This window comes from Solea solea, chromosome 13, assembly GCF_958295425.1.
Source record: "Solea solea chromosome 13, fSolSol10.1, whole genome shotgun sequence".
Classification (NCBI taxonomy): Eukaryota; Metazoa; Chordata; class Actinopteri; order Pleuronectiformes; family Soleidae; genus Solea; species Solea solea.
In genome coordinates, this window is record NC_081146.1 from 15535331 (window position 1) to 15547130 (window position 11800).

Genomic DNA, 11800 nt, shown 5'->3' on the forward strand with positions numbered 1-11800 from the left:
CATTCTAAAATGTGTTATTAAATGTGGGACTTTAGCGGATTAGACTGGACACGGCATAACACAAAGGCCGCTCAGCTCTACGTACAATATAAACGTACAATATAGCCAACTTGTGAAATGGCATGCACTGATTTGTGGGTCATGTAGGTTAAGTGAGGAGCATGTATGTAGCATATAATGTATGTAGTGTCAATAACAAAGTGTTTTCTCACTCACACTCAGCTGCTCCTGCAGGACTTCTGACCATTCCCATCCACAACTGAAGATACACTATCCTTCCAGGTCACATAGGGAATCTAATCACAGGGAAAGTGGTTTCAGTGTGGTTAGATTCTTCTTCTGTGATTCCTAGATCTTCACTTATCCACTTATCCTGACAAACCACCCGTTGGAAAGTTATGCGATTAACAGTCAAAGAGACAGACTTTCCTATCATTTATAGATAGATATCAAAGACCTGCTGCTGCACCCATCCTGAGCGGCGTATGCAGGTGTGAGCATGTCTTCAATTTCCAACGACATATCTAACCATAATGTCTGGATTTGTAATAATCCGTTTAATGGTTTCTCACAAACTTTGACTGATTTACGGGCACAGTTGGCCGCAGGTTACGTGTCTTACAGTCTGATTGCAAGGGAATTTCACTGTAGACTGACGCGGTAAAAACTGCTGGTTACGCAAATTGAAAAAGGCAGGTGTACGTTGATGCTTAATGGATCACTCAACCTGTAGATGACACGACATGCACTATTAATCCAATAATTGCAAAGAAAGAGAAATGAGTAGCAAAAGATGACAGAGGATAGTTCCCCTCAACAGTGATAGAATTTCTTTGTTGTCATTGTACAACACTGTACAACAAAATTGGACGCACTCCAACCAGTGCAACATCTTCTTGTATATATTTTGTATCTTTGGACAAGATCGCAAATTCAGGCGGTCGAAATGAGTTTCCTCCTTAGCGATAGGGTGAGGAGTTTGGACATCTGGGAGGAGCTCAGCATAGAACCGCTGCTCCTCCACGTCAAGAGGAGCCAACTGAGGTGGTTCGGGACGCCTCCCCGGGGAGGTGTTTCAGGGCATGTTCTTCCGGGAGGAGACCTTGGAGCCGACCCAGGATTCACTGAAGGGATTATATCTCTTATCTCTTGGGACCCTTGGGATCCCCCCAGAGGAGCTGGCAGAAGTGGCTGAGGAGAGGGTGGTCTGGGTTTCCTTGCTAAGGCTCCTGTCCTGCCACCGCAACCCGGACACGAATAAGAAGAAAAACGATGGGATAGATCGGAACCAAATGTTTGGGCAAACCGTTTTACAGCCTTGACTGAATTTTGGTAAGCAAAGGTGTGAAGGAGCAAAACACACTAATTGTTAAAAAAAAAAACATGCATCCAAACCAAAATCGTATTGTTTTCCTGGTTGATAGATATTTGGCAATGTTTTCCCTGCTTTGTTGGCGTTTATGTTTGCTTGCTTGCTTGAATTATTTTTTTGCTGGTCTGTTACGGCTTTTCATCAGCCTGGCGGACTGCCAGGTCTGCATTGTTATAGCAGAGACCCTGCTGTTATTAGAATTCTTTTGTATTTCTCACGAGGTTGTTTTTGTATTTATTAATTGTCAAATTAAATTATCTCTTGGTATACCACCTAGAGGTCAGAGGTTCCCCTGTTAAACTATTTATCCAGCTTTTTTTTTTCTTTTTTTTTAAAGACAGACAAATTGAGTGACGAGCTGATTAACATAGTGTATCTTGTAGCAGCTTTAGGGGTTGGAGTAGACCAAAGGAGAGCAACAAGAAAACATTTTCTTTTTTAACTTGGACTTGTCAAGTGACCAGAAAGTTGACTCCAAATGATTGCCAATGTTGTGTGCAACTGTTTTAAGTCTGACATTATTATTTCAAATTTATTAGATGGTAATATATCACTGTGGTTTTATTACTCCATGGAAATAAATCTGTTGATTAACTTTTATTGCTTTTCAGACTCCAAACTAAAAAACAATTCTTTAACAAAACATTCGGGAAAATAGTTTCTGGCAGTTATCTATGAATCTATCCTTTGTTTTTGTTGTATGACTATAGACAGGATCATGTTACAGGGACACTGCAACTGCAGACTTGCATAACGTGGAGAAAGAATACATGACCCATCACGTTAAGGCCGTGAGTTCTACAAGAAAATGTGTGGAACAAGGCAAGGCCACCGGTCTCCAACAGCATTATTCTAAACCTGAGGAGATCACACCCATAAAACTGTTATGCACCCTCACCCACTCCCCCCAGACCCAACCCCTGTCTGACCCCTTCCTTCCTCTATTCTGCAGCACGCCAATCTGGAACATAAACAGTCTCTTAATTCAAGAAATGGCAAAGATCCAAATCAGCGTCTGGGGACCTGTGGTGAATTTACTGACATGATTGTTCTGACTGTATCCCAACCCCAAGAGAGGGGAGGTTAATTATTCTACTGTACATGTTTAGACTAGACAGATAAACAGTTAGTCTAACCCCATGAGTTAACAAAACATCCTATGGCGAGGTCACTTGTCAACCGCTTTATGAGGGTCGCAGGTGGGCGCTGGAGCCAATCTCAGCTGACACAGGGCGAAAGGCGGGGTAGACCGTGGACAGGCCGCCAGACCATCACAGGGAGAACCTGCAAACTCCACAAAGGATAAAACAGAGGAAGAGCCACTATGGGTTTTTTCTATGGCTGTTGCCAATATTTAGACATCATCGACAATATTTGATGCAATTGTCTGTTTATTTATTTTTTGTTTGTTTGCTTGTTTTGGGGTTTGGTTGTTTTTTTGTTTGGGGGGACTTGACTGCTTGAGTGAAAGTTATATATCGTAAAATAATGTATATATATGAATTTCTGTAATAATGTATAATAATTATTTCTGGCAATATAAATGTGGCCAATTAATAAAACAAAAGTCAACCAATGATGATTATTATAAAATGGCAAATATCAGCCTGACTGATCAATCTCTACCTTACAATGTGCATGTATTTTTTGAACTGATTACACATCCTGAATCTGAACATGATTATAAGTCTGATTATTAGATTACACCACATCAAAATGGTAGAATTAAAGACAAATGGTGAAATCTACCCATGCTGTTACTGTAGGCTTTTAACATTGCATAGGTTTTTTTTTTTTTTTTAAATGATCCAAATGATCAACTTTCAGAGAATGCATGTGGGTGGTGGTGATTGAAGGACCTTTATTTCCGCAGCACTGCAGAGACGGGAAGAGAGCGCTGAACAGAGCATCTCTGTCTTCTGTTTTTAATCAGCAGATTAAATGGTAGTCACTCCTCACTGGATGTGCTTGTTGCACATGTTGATTAGTCATTAACTGGCAGCTTTCATTATCTGAGAGCAGCAGCGTAAAGTGGGGCTATGAGAGAGCGCCTGATGTCATGCCGAGGGAAGCTGAATAGCACCAGTCTATGAGAGAAAGGCCTTTTGGAAACATGGTCAGAGCCTAATTGGATGAGGATTTCATTGGGCTGCTTGGGAGAACTGGTCTTACGCAATGGCCGAGATGAATGGACAGGGGTGGGGAGCATTGGTACTTGTGTACAAATTGGCCGTAATGGTGGACCAAAAGGGCAACATTAAATGGATTTTGACGTTTTTTGCCACCATCTTTACTTCGCCTGCTGGTAGGAGAGTCAAACTTCGATTAACAAGGCTGTGGCAAAACATACAGAACGGGATCAAGATCAAGAACACAAACCTGACAAAACCGTAATGGAAACATGAAACACAAATAAAAAAGGGATAGAGTTTTGTGTGAGGGGGGGAAAGGGGAAGAGGATTTGTTTTACTTACTTACTTACTCTTAGGAATGCTAAAAAACTTGGCGGAACAAAAAAATCATTAACAGAGACTTAGCATAAGTCTTATTCCGAAGAATCACAGAGCAACAACATAGGCCTTAATCGCTCTGGGAACAATAAAATCATAGGGCAGCAAATGCAATTATGGATGACAAAACACATATGTGTAGAGCTAAGAGTGCTATCCACATTTAATATTAGATTTATGACAAGGTTACAATTCAGTAGCAGAAAAAAAGACCGTTTTGTTTTTAATTGTTCAGTACATCTACCAAAGTCAACCATCCAGGGTTTGTTTTGACTCTGCACTGCAGATTTCAGCAGGTAGAGTGAGACAGATTGAGCGATACAGACAACGATAGAGACAGTAAAACTAGAAGTGAGAGAGAAGAGAGTAGAAGGGGTAGACAGATTGACGAAAACATAACGAGATAAAAGCATGACATGGGGGGAAATGGTGTATCTATGCATTTAAGATATGGTTTTGTCTGTGTACATCCACACCACGTTACCAGTGCACATCTGAACCTGTGCTCTAAGCTCAGGTGTTCAGTTACCTACAAAATAAAGGCAACATTCTTGCCTCTCACGCAGGCTTGGGTTTCAGCCACATTTGGACAAACACCAGACAGTGAGAAATTTAATCCGCCATACACTGTCGTGGTTAAACAAGCGAGCGTTGCATCATTGTGGATCCCAAGTGGAAATCGGGTTCATACAGGCCTTTATTTGCAGTATGGAGGAGGAGGAGCAGGAGGAATAACACCTCAATGTTTTTCTTCTGGCAAGAGGTGAGTTTCTTAGAGATGAAATCACAAATCTGAACATGATTACTCAGCAGTTATCGCCGAGATACCAAGTACAATAAAAGAGAAGGGCCCGAGGCACTTTCCTGACACTTTCCAACAGTTAACAAGCCTTTAATCAGATCAGACTATTCCATAACTGTGAAATATTTGAAAACTTTAAACAAAGGCCTGCATGTTAAAGGGGAACTGCTTGTGCATGGTGTGTGCCACCATGCATCCTTCCTCAGGGTGTAGCCGTCAGCACACAGTTTCTCTTCAGCAGATAATTGCAACCACTAAACAGAAAACAAATGAACTCACAGTTGACAAGTGCAGAGCATGAGCACTCTGTGGCTAATACAACAAGTATCGTGGAGACAACAGGAGAAAACAGAGACTATCCTGCAACTGTAGATGTCTTCCAAGAAGTCCCCATCAATAATTAAATCCATTAAAGGGTACATACACATGCAACTTTTCCAACTCTAAAAGTGAATGAGATCAAAAATGTATGAACTGCAAAACCACATTTGTAGCGCAACATTTACCATACACTTTTTGTTGCTTTGATAAAAGCAAGGCCAAGAGACCACACAATGACACAATGACAGAATCTGTTAGCGAATAACAATTGGACTATCCCAGACATGTAAGAATTAAGATATTTATCATGGAGAGTGGAAATGCCACAGAAACCACCAGGGATGAACAAAGAAGCTCATTTAAGTTATTTTATATAGTTCTTAAAATAAATTTTTTTTCTCTAATTTTCTTCATCCCATACATTTTCCAACGCCATCTAGTGGTCACACACTGTACTTGTTAGTAGGGGTGGGGGGGGTCGATACAGTGAAATATTTTGGATGGCGATATATCACTTTCGAGACACCAAGTGTCAATTTTATTGAACTGATAAACAAATAAACAAACTTTTCATGGATTAGCATAAAAAAAAAACGTTTCAGTCCACTAGATGGTGCCAAGTGCTCACCCTCACTAGAGCTGTTGCGTAAGTATATGACAATATATTATTTTGCAATATCGTGATAATATTTTACCGTGGCGTCTCTGGCGATTCCCACCCCGACTTGTTACCAATCAGATAATTTGCTTTCTGCTCTGGTACAAGTAAACGTGAAACTGTGTCCTGATTATTTTACATGACGGGAAAACAGCCCTCTTACTAAAGGCTTCTCAAACTCTTGGCATAAGAGCACCTCAGATTTCCAAATCCGGGGGAAATTCCAGCAGCTCAGCCGCGCAAAAAATATCTCGCCTAGCCCAGCTTTATGTCCATTTGGACAGAAAAAGTGAGTCCAAATTTAAACTTTACTCAGAAAACAAACAGTGGAGCCTGTGTCACTGTGTTATTCTTTGACAGCCCAGCTGATCATTTTTATGAGGTTGCTCTGCTTTTAGGTCCGAGCGGAGTCAGTCGACTGGCATGAACTGTGGCTTGGGTTAATGGTGTCATGACATCAGGGAGGGGGTATTAACAGGGTATAAGCCTGAACTAACCAGTGCTGAATGACTGCTGGCTGACGCAAGACCCAATGGAATGCTGCCTAGAGCACAACCACGCGCTCTTATACCACCAACACCAGCTACTTTTGCTCTTGCATGGCAGCTGAACATATACATTTCTATGCTTTGTGTGTGTGTGTGTGTGTGTGTGTACATCAAGGAAAGTGCTCCGGACGAAAATAAGACTTAAGCTTTGTGTTGTGCAGTGAGAGAGCGAGAGATCACTGCCATACCTACAAAAATGCCATTTAGATTTTGAGGCATTTCGCAAAACACACCAGTCTGTCTCAGCGCGAGCTGAGTATGGCTTATTGTAAGTATAATTACGTGCAATGTGTTCAGTCAGCAGCCTTTTGGCAGCCTGCAGCCGTGCAGGGTTCATGCCCCGTCATGCCTATGCTTACTGAGCATGGACTTGAAATAGCAGGACTGGTGCTGAGGGCTTGAAAGAAACCGCAGCTTGAGCGGTTGCCATGTACACAGAGATGTGACCACAACATAATTAAATGCAAGAAAGCAGGAAATAATGGGCAAGAGCAAGGAAAAGAAAAATCCTCGTTTGGTTATGAATGGTAGGGCGTAAAAAAAAGTTGCCACTATAGCATGTTTTTGACAGTACTGAGCAGCAACCACACTTGGAGGTCAACATGCAGAGAACCATGCATGTGTTAAGTGTTCTACTTCAAGTTTACAGATTGTGTTTTGTCTCTGCAGTGAATAATAGCTTCCCGACTTAACACATATGTATACATTTTAATGCCACGATCTGACGATGGATGAATGACACGACACACAATGTTAGGCCACGCCTACAGTTTGGTGTTATCCAAGAGTTTTCCTCAACACACAAGTCCCACCTTTTGGAAACAGAAACTAAAATAGCTCTGCCTGTGCCGCTTTTAAATTTAGGTGTGAATTACATTCACGAACACCGAGTGCAGACAGATATCTCAGGATCTCAACAAGATATCCACTTTAAATGTGCACTGATGGGACAGATTTTGCAATCGCACACCCTTCACAAGCTCACCACGTGCAGCAGTCTTTAAGTCCCTCCTTCCATTCTAACCAGCAAGAGCCCTGATCTGCATTCAAAACACACAGGCCAACGCTGCTCGTTCCCAGTGCTGTAAATGTGGGTGGTTATGCAACTTTCTCCAGAAACCACAAGTGGCCAATTAAGAAATTGATTTGGACAAGTGCCCAGAATGACAGGGCACATTAGAGTGTAAATGAAGAGCTGCTTTGTTCAGATGTTCGCCCATAATTTCAGATGGTATAACGATCAGGACCTCATGCCCATTCTCCCGTCCATTAGTGTTACCTTTGTCAAACATGGTTTTCTCAAAGTAGCCGATTGTATGAGTGCGGCAAAATGCCGAATCTTGATATGAGGCAATGACGTCATCTTTTCATCAACCAAATTGCACAGTTAAACAATGAATGGGTGGAACTGCAGTAGTGCAGGGATGCATCTGATGTTCCAGTACGACTCGACATGCAAATGCCTGGATTTTATGAAGGGTTGAAGATGAAAGGGACTTCCCAACTCTCATCCTGAAGGGGGTGTTTTATTGTTATAAACCATTAATTCAGAACTAAAGGTCTGAATGACAAGTGAGCCGATGGCACATCTTGTGAAGGCAGAAAGGTAAAATATCCAAAAGTATCTTTTCTAAGAGATTTGATTCATGCTATAACTTTTTAAAGTATCAGATGTTCCCCCGCCTGTTGGATGGATGGATTAAAGATATGGATTGTTTTCTTTATTTGGCTCATACGCCATCAACATAGAATAATTCAATTGGAGCCTTCAGCAACTTGCTCATTACACTGATTCAAATAACAATTTCTAACCGATTAAAAGGTCCAGTAGGTAAGAATTAACGACATCTGATGGGGAAACGGATTTGAGCAGAAAAGCTTCCGCTCCAAAACACGACATGACCATCTGTGTCAAGTGAGGCTTGCCTACAGCTTACAAAACCAAACCATTTTGAATTTTAAAGCAATTATACACTTACACAATCCCTCTAAATGTCACACAGTGGACCTTTAAAGATGTTGAGTTGTTTCCAAACTGAAGTTTTTACTTTTATAATTAGCACTGAACAATCAAGAAAAGAATTATTCAAGTGCAGCCATTGCCATATGCTTATAACATTCTCTCACATTACTAGTTCTTTTCCATGTTTACATCTTACAGTCAGCTATTTTAAAAGCACTGTCTTTGCTCTTGTTTTGGTCAGTTGCTGTGGCTCAGTCCACTTTATTGTGGACCCCCTGAATGTCCACGGAGCCCACTCTGCAGGAGTGCTCCACGAGCTTCCCTGGGAAAACGCCTCATTCCCAGCCTCCCCGCCCCCAAAGCAAACGCTGCCAACGGGATAAGGCGATAAGGCGAGACCGGCCAAACTCCTACAGCAGCGAGTGAGTCTCAGCTGGAGAGAAAGTCGGCTCCGGGCCACCGTACACTGCTGTTGCGCAACTTTTTAACAGGACAGGTTGTCCGAGAAACACGGATTCACACAGTAAACGTGAGGAGAGGCGCACGAACTGCATGCGCTACAAGTCTGCGTGGATCAGCCCCTATCCAATGAATAAACTTGTTTTCAAAGTTCACTGACTGGCGTGGACACGGGTCCAGCTAGACGGTTACGTGCAGGGCGCACGTGTGCCCGGACACGCATGACAAGACAGGACACTACGTGACGTCGCGCAGCAAATTGAACTTTTTTTTTATTTCAAGCCCTCGATTTGCACTGTCCATGCGTGGGCTTCTTATCCACCCACTTCCACCCCCAAAACAAGGAGCAGGAGAGCGGCTCCTTCATCCAGTTACATGGACTCACCTTAAAGCGCGATCTGTGGAGGCACGGTGGGACCCGCAGAGACAGAGCGGCGGCGTGGAGACGCAGGGACAGGCGGCTGTGCGTGGGATCAGGCCACGGTGGTCAACATTCCCGGAGTGGACAGATTCACAAGAGGAAGAGAGGAGGAGGAGGCGAAAACAGTGGCTGCAAAGACTGCAGGCAGCTCATCTCATTCGGCTGGGGAGGACACAAACACGCACACACGCTCACACAAACACGCGCGCACAAACAACCCCTCCCCTTTAGGTTTGACCACGCCCACACATGAGGAGTGATTAATGCGGCGTTCACGTCCTTTATGGGAATAAGGGCGTGTTCAGAGGATTACACTGTTTTTGAGGGCTGAGCGATCTCTTTAGTCTCTCTCTCTCTCTCACACACACACACACACGGTGTTTTATTTTTGTTTGGACTCTGCGTTGACTTCCATTCATTTGTACAAACTCTTACCAAGACCTCAACCATACCCAGTTCATGACTAACTATAAACACTTAACTTTAACCAGTAATGACGTTCTGCCTCATCAGATCTGCAACAAATCAATCAGTTACTCATCAATTAAACCAAATTAAACATTAAGTATATTTTATTTTATTGTGAATATTTTCTGGTTTATTTTGCTCCACTAAGACAGCAAACTTTGGTTTATGGGGACATTTGTCAAATAACAGAGTAGTAATGTAAAAAGTAATGGAAATAATAATCATAAATATACTTTTCAGGGCTCTACAATATGGTCATTCACAGATATAGGCATAATATACATTAATGAACCTATAGTGAACAACAGCCTTTCTTTTAATTAAAAGCTGTGCTCTGAAAAGCACACGTAGTGGTGAGGTATGTATAGCATATTGCACAACTGGGGGTCAGATCTCATCGCATCGGATTTGTTTCGCTGCCAAGGTTGTGTTTTTATCCCTCAGTAAGTGTACAGTATTGCATAAGAGCCATGGTGTTTATATGGATATGTCCACTCAGCTCATGTGTTATTCAATTTGAGCCGGTTTAACTAGCATAATAAAGGTGATACATTTACAGTGAGAACACTGAAGGCACTGACATTTTTTTTTGTGATTTTATGACTTCATTCACCAATTTAGTGTGTGTAAACGATTTAACAGGTACACACATAAACATAGGACATGGGCAGCCGATGTGACAAGAGATAAATGGAGCAAAACAAGATGAAATAAAACTAAAATAACAGACAGAACAAGTAAGATCAGTAAAATACACAATAGGGAAAAGGTAATCAAGGTAATAAAAGGTAATCAAGTGGAGTCCAAGTGGAGTTGGTGTTTGGGTTGAGGGGCATTTCACAACAGTCTACTTATACATACTTATAGTATGTTGTAATAGTTTTTGTGTATATTTAATTTAATCCACTTGAATTTTATCTTAATTTAAATAAACACTGGAATATTTCTGACTTAGATTATCATAAGTGATGGGAACACACCACAGGAGACTGGGGTGCAAATGGTCATCAGTCCTCATCCCCACAGTCACAAACAAGTGCACATCATGTCACTCATGTTCAGAGTGCCACCATGAAACAAAGCATTCTTCCCATCAGACACATTATGTTGATTTCACCTCATCAGACATTCAGCATCACACAGGTCTTTTGTTCAAATTGAGTCGACTGCCCAACATCAGAAAACAAAGTCAACATGAAGCCCCCCGCGTATCGGTCTGTGTCACCTCCTCCATCACTTATAAGTTTAACAGTCAGGACTAACAAAGCGGTGTAATATCAGCCCAGACAGTTGGTGAAGGGCGTTTTTTTTAAAGTGTCTCACAGGACTATTCTATGCTGCAGACCTTTTATACACACTTGCCGTTTCATTGGGGATTATGTGTAGATAATAAAGTCACTGATGTGGTCTTCTGCTGCTGTAGCCCACCTGTTTCAAGGTTCGACATGCTGGGCTTACCTCGGTTTCTTCTATCATTTCTATCAAGTCTGGTCATTTTGTGTAAACCCTTTGTGAAGATCCTAGTAGAAAAGCAGTTTCTGATATACTCAAACCAGCCCTTCTGGTCACAAAAAGCCATGCATTGTTCCTAGTCACCTAAATTGACGCTTTCCCCCCATTCTGAGGTTCAGTTTGAACTTCATGGTTCAGTTCGTGTACATGCCTAAATGCATTGAGTTGCTGCCATTGACTGGCTGATAATACATTTGCTTATATGGGTACTTGAAAGGGTATACCTAATAAAGTGGCTAGTGAGTGTATACGATCTTCACACCAACATCCAAACTATACAAAGTGGCTCATGTATAATCTAAAAAATAAACTTAATTTTGACTTTTTTTTTTTTTTTTTTTCTCACCACTAATCCTGAAAGTTGCAGGGTGATCTGGAACCAATGCCAGCTGGGATTTACACCCCGGACACAATGATTTATATGGAGAAATACAATGTATCTTGCCCCAGGCCCTCATTTGGAAACTGTTATGGCAACAAACACAAACCAAACGATATGGTTGGTAAAAGCACAACCAGAGCCAAACTTGACTGCATTTATTTCTGATCTTCTGGTAATTCAGATTTAGAGGTTGTTTACATTGGCAGGGGTGGTTAAGATGGTTTGGAGCTGGAACACAGGCACATGCTCCCACACACACCAAGTGTAACAGAAATACCATTCACACCCACCCACACGGAGACAGAGACATCCACCCACCCATACACACCCTTCAGAGATTTGTAGGGCAGATTAAAATGGCTGTAGAACAGAGTGAGCATGAAT

The 11800-nt window shown here is 41.9% G+C and overlaps 1 protein-coding gene across 4 annotated transcripts in view; it reads right to left on the reverse strand.

Annotated features, from left to right (window-relative positions):
• Positions 1 to 9314, reverse strand: part of grb10b (growth factor receptor-bound protein 10b) — a 60596-nt gene extending 51282 nt beyond the window's left edge. For 2 of the 4 annotated variants that reach the window (XM_058647417.1, XM_058647418.1), the window contains exon 1: positions 9019 to 9314. The gene's annotated coding sequence lies outside the window, so the exon portion shown is untranslated. Of the gene's footprint in view, positions 1 to 216; positions 1261 to 9018 lie in introns of those variants that run through there. The other 2 variants (XM_058647413.1, XM_058647414.1) reach the window with 2 other exon arrangements.
• Positions 9315 to 11800: the final 2486 nt, after the last annotated feature.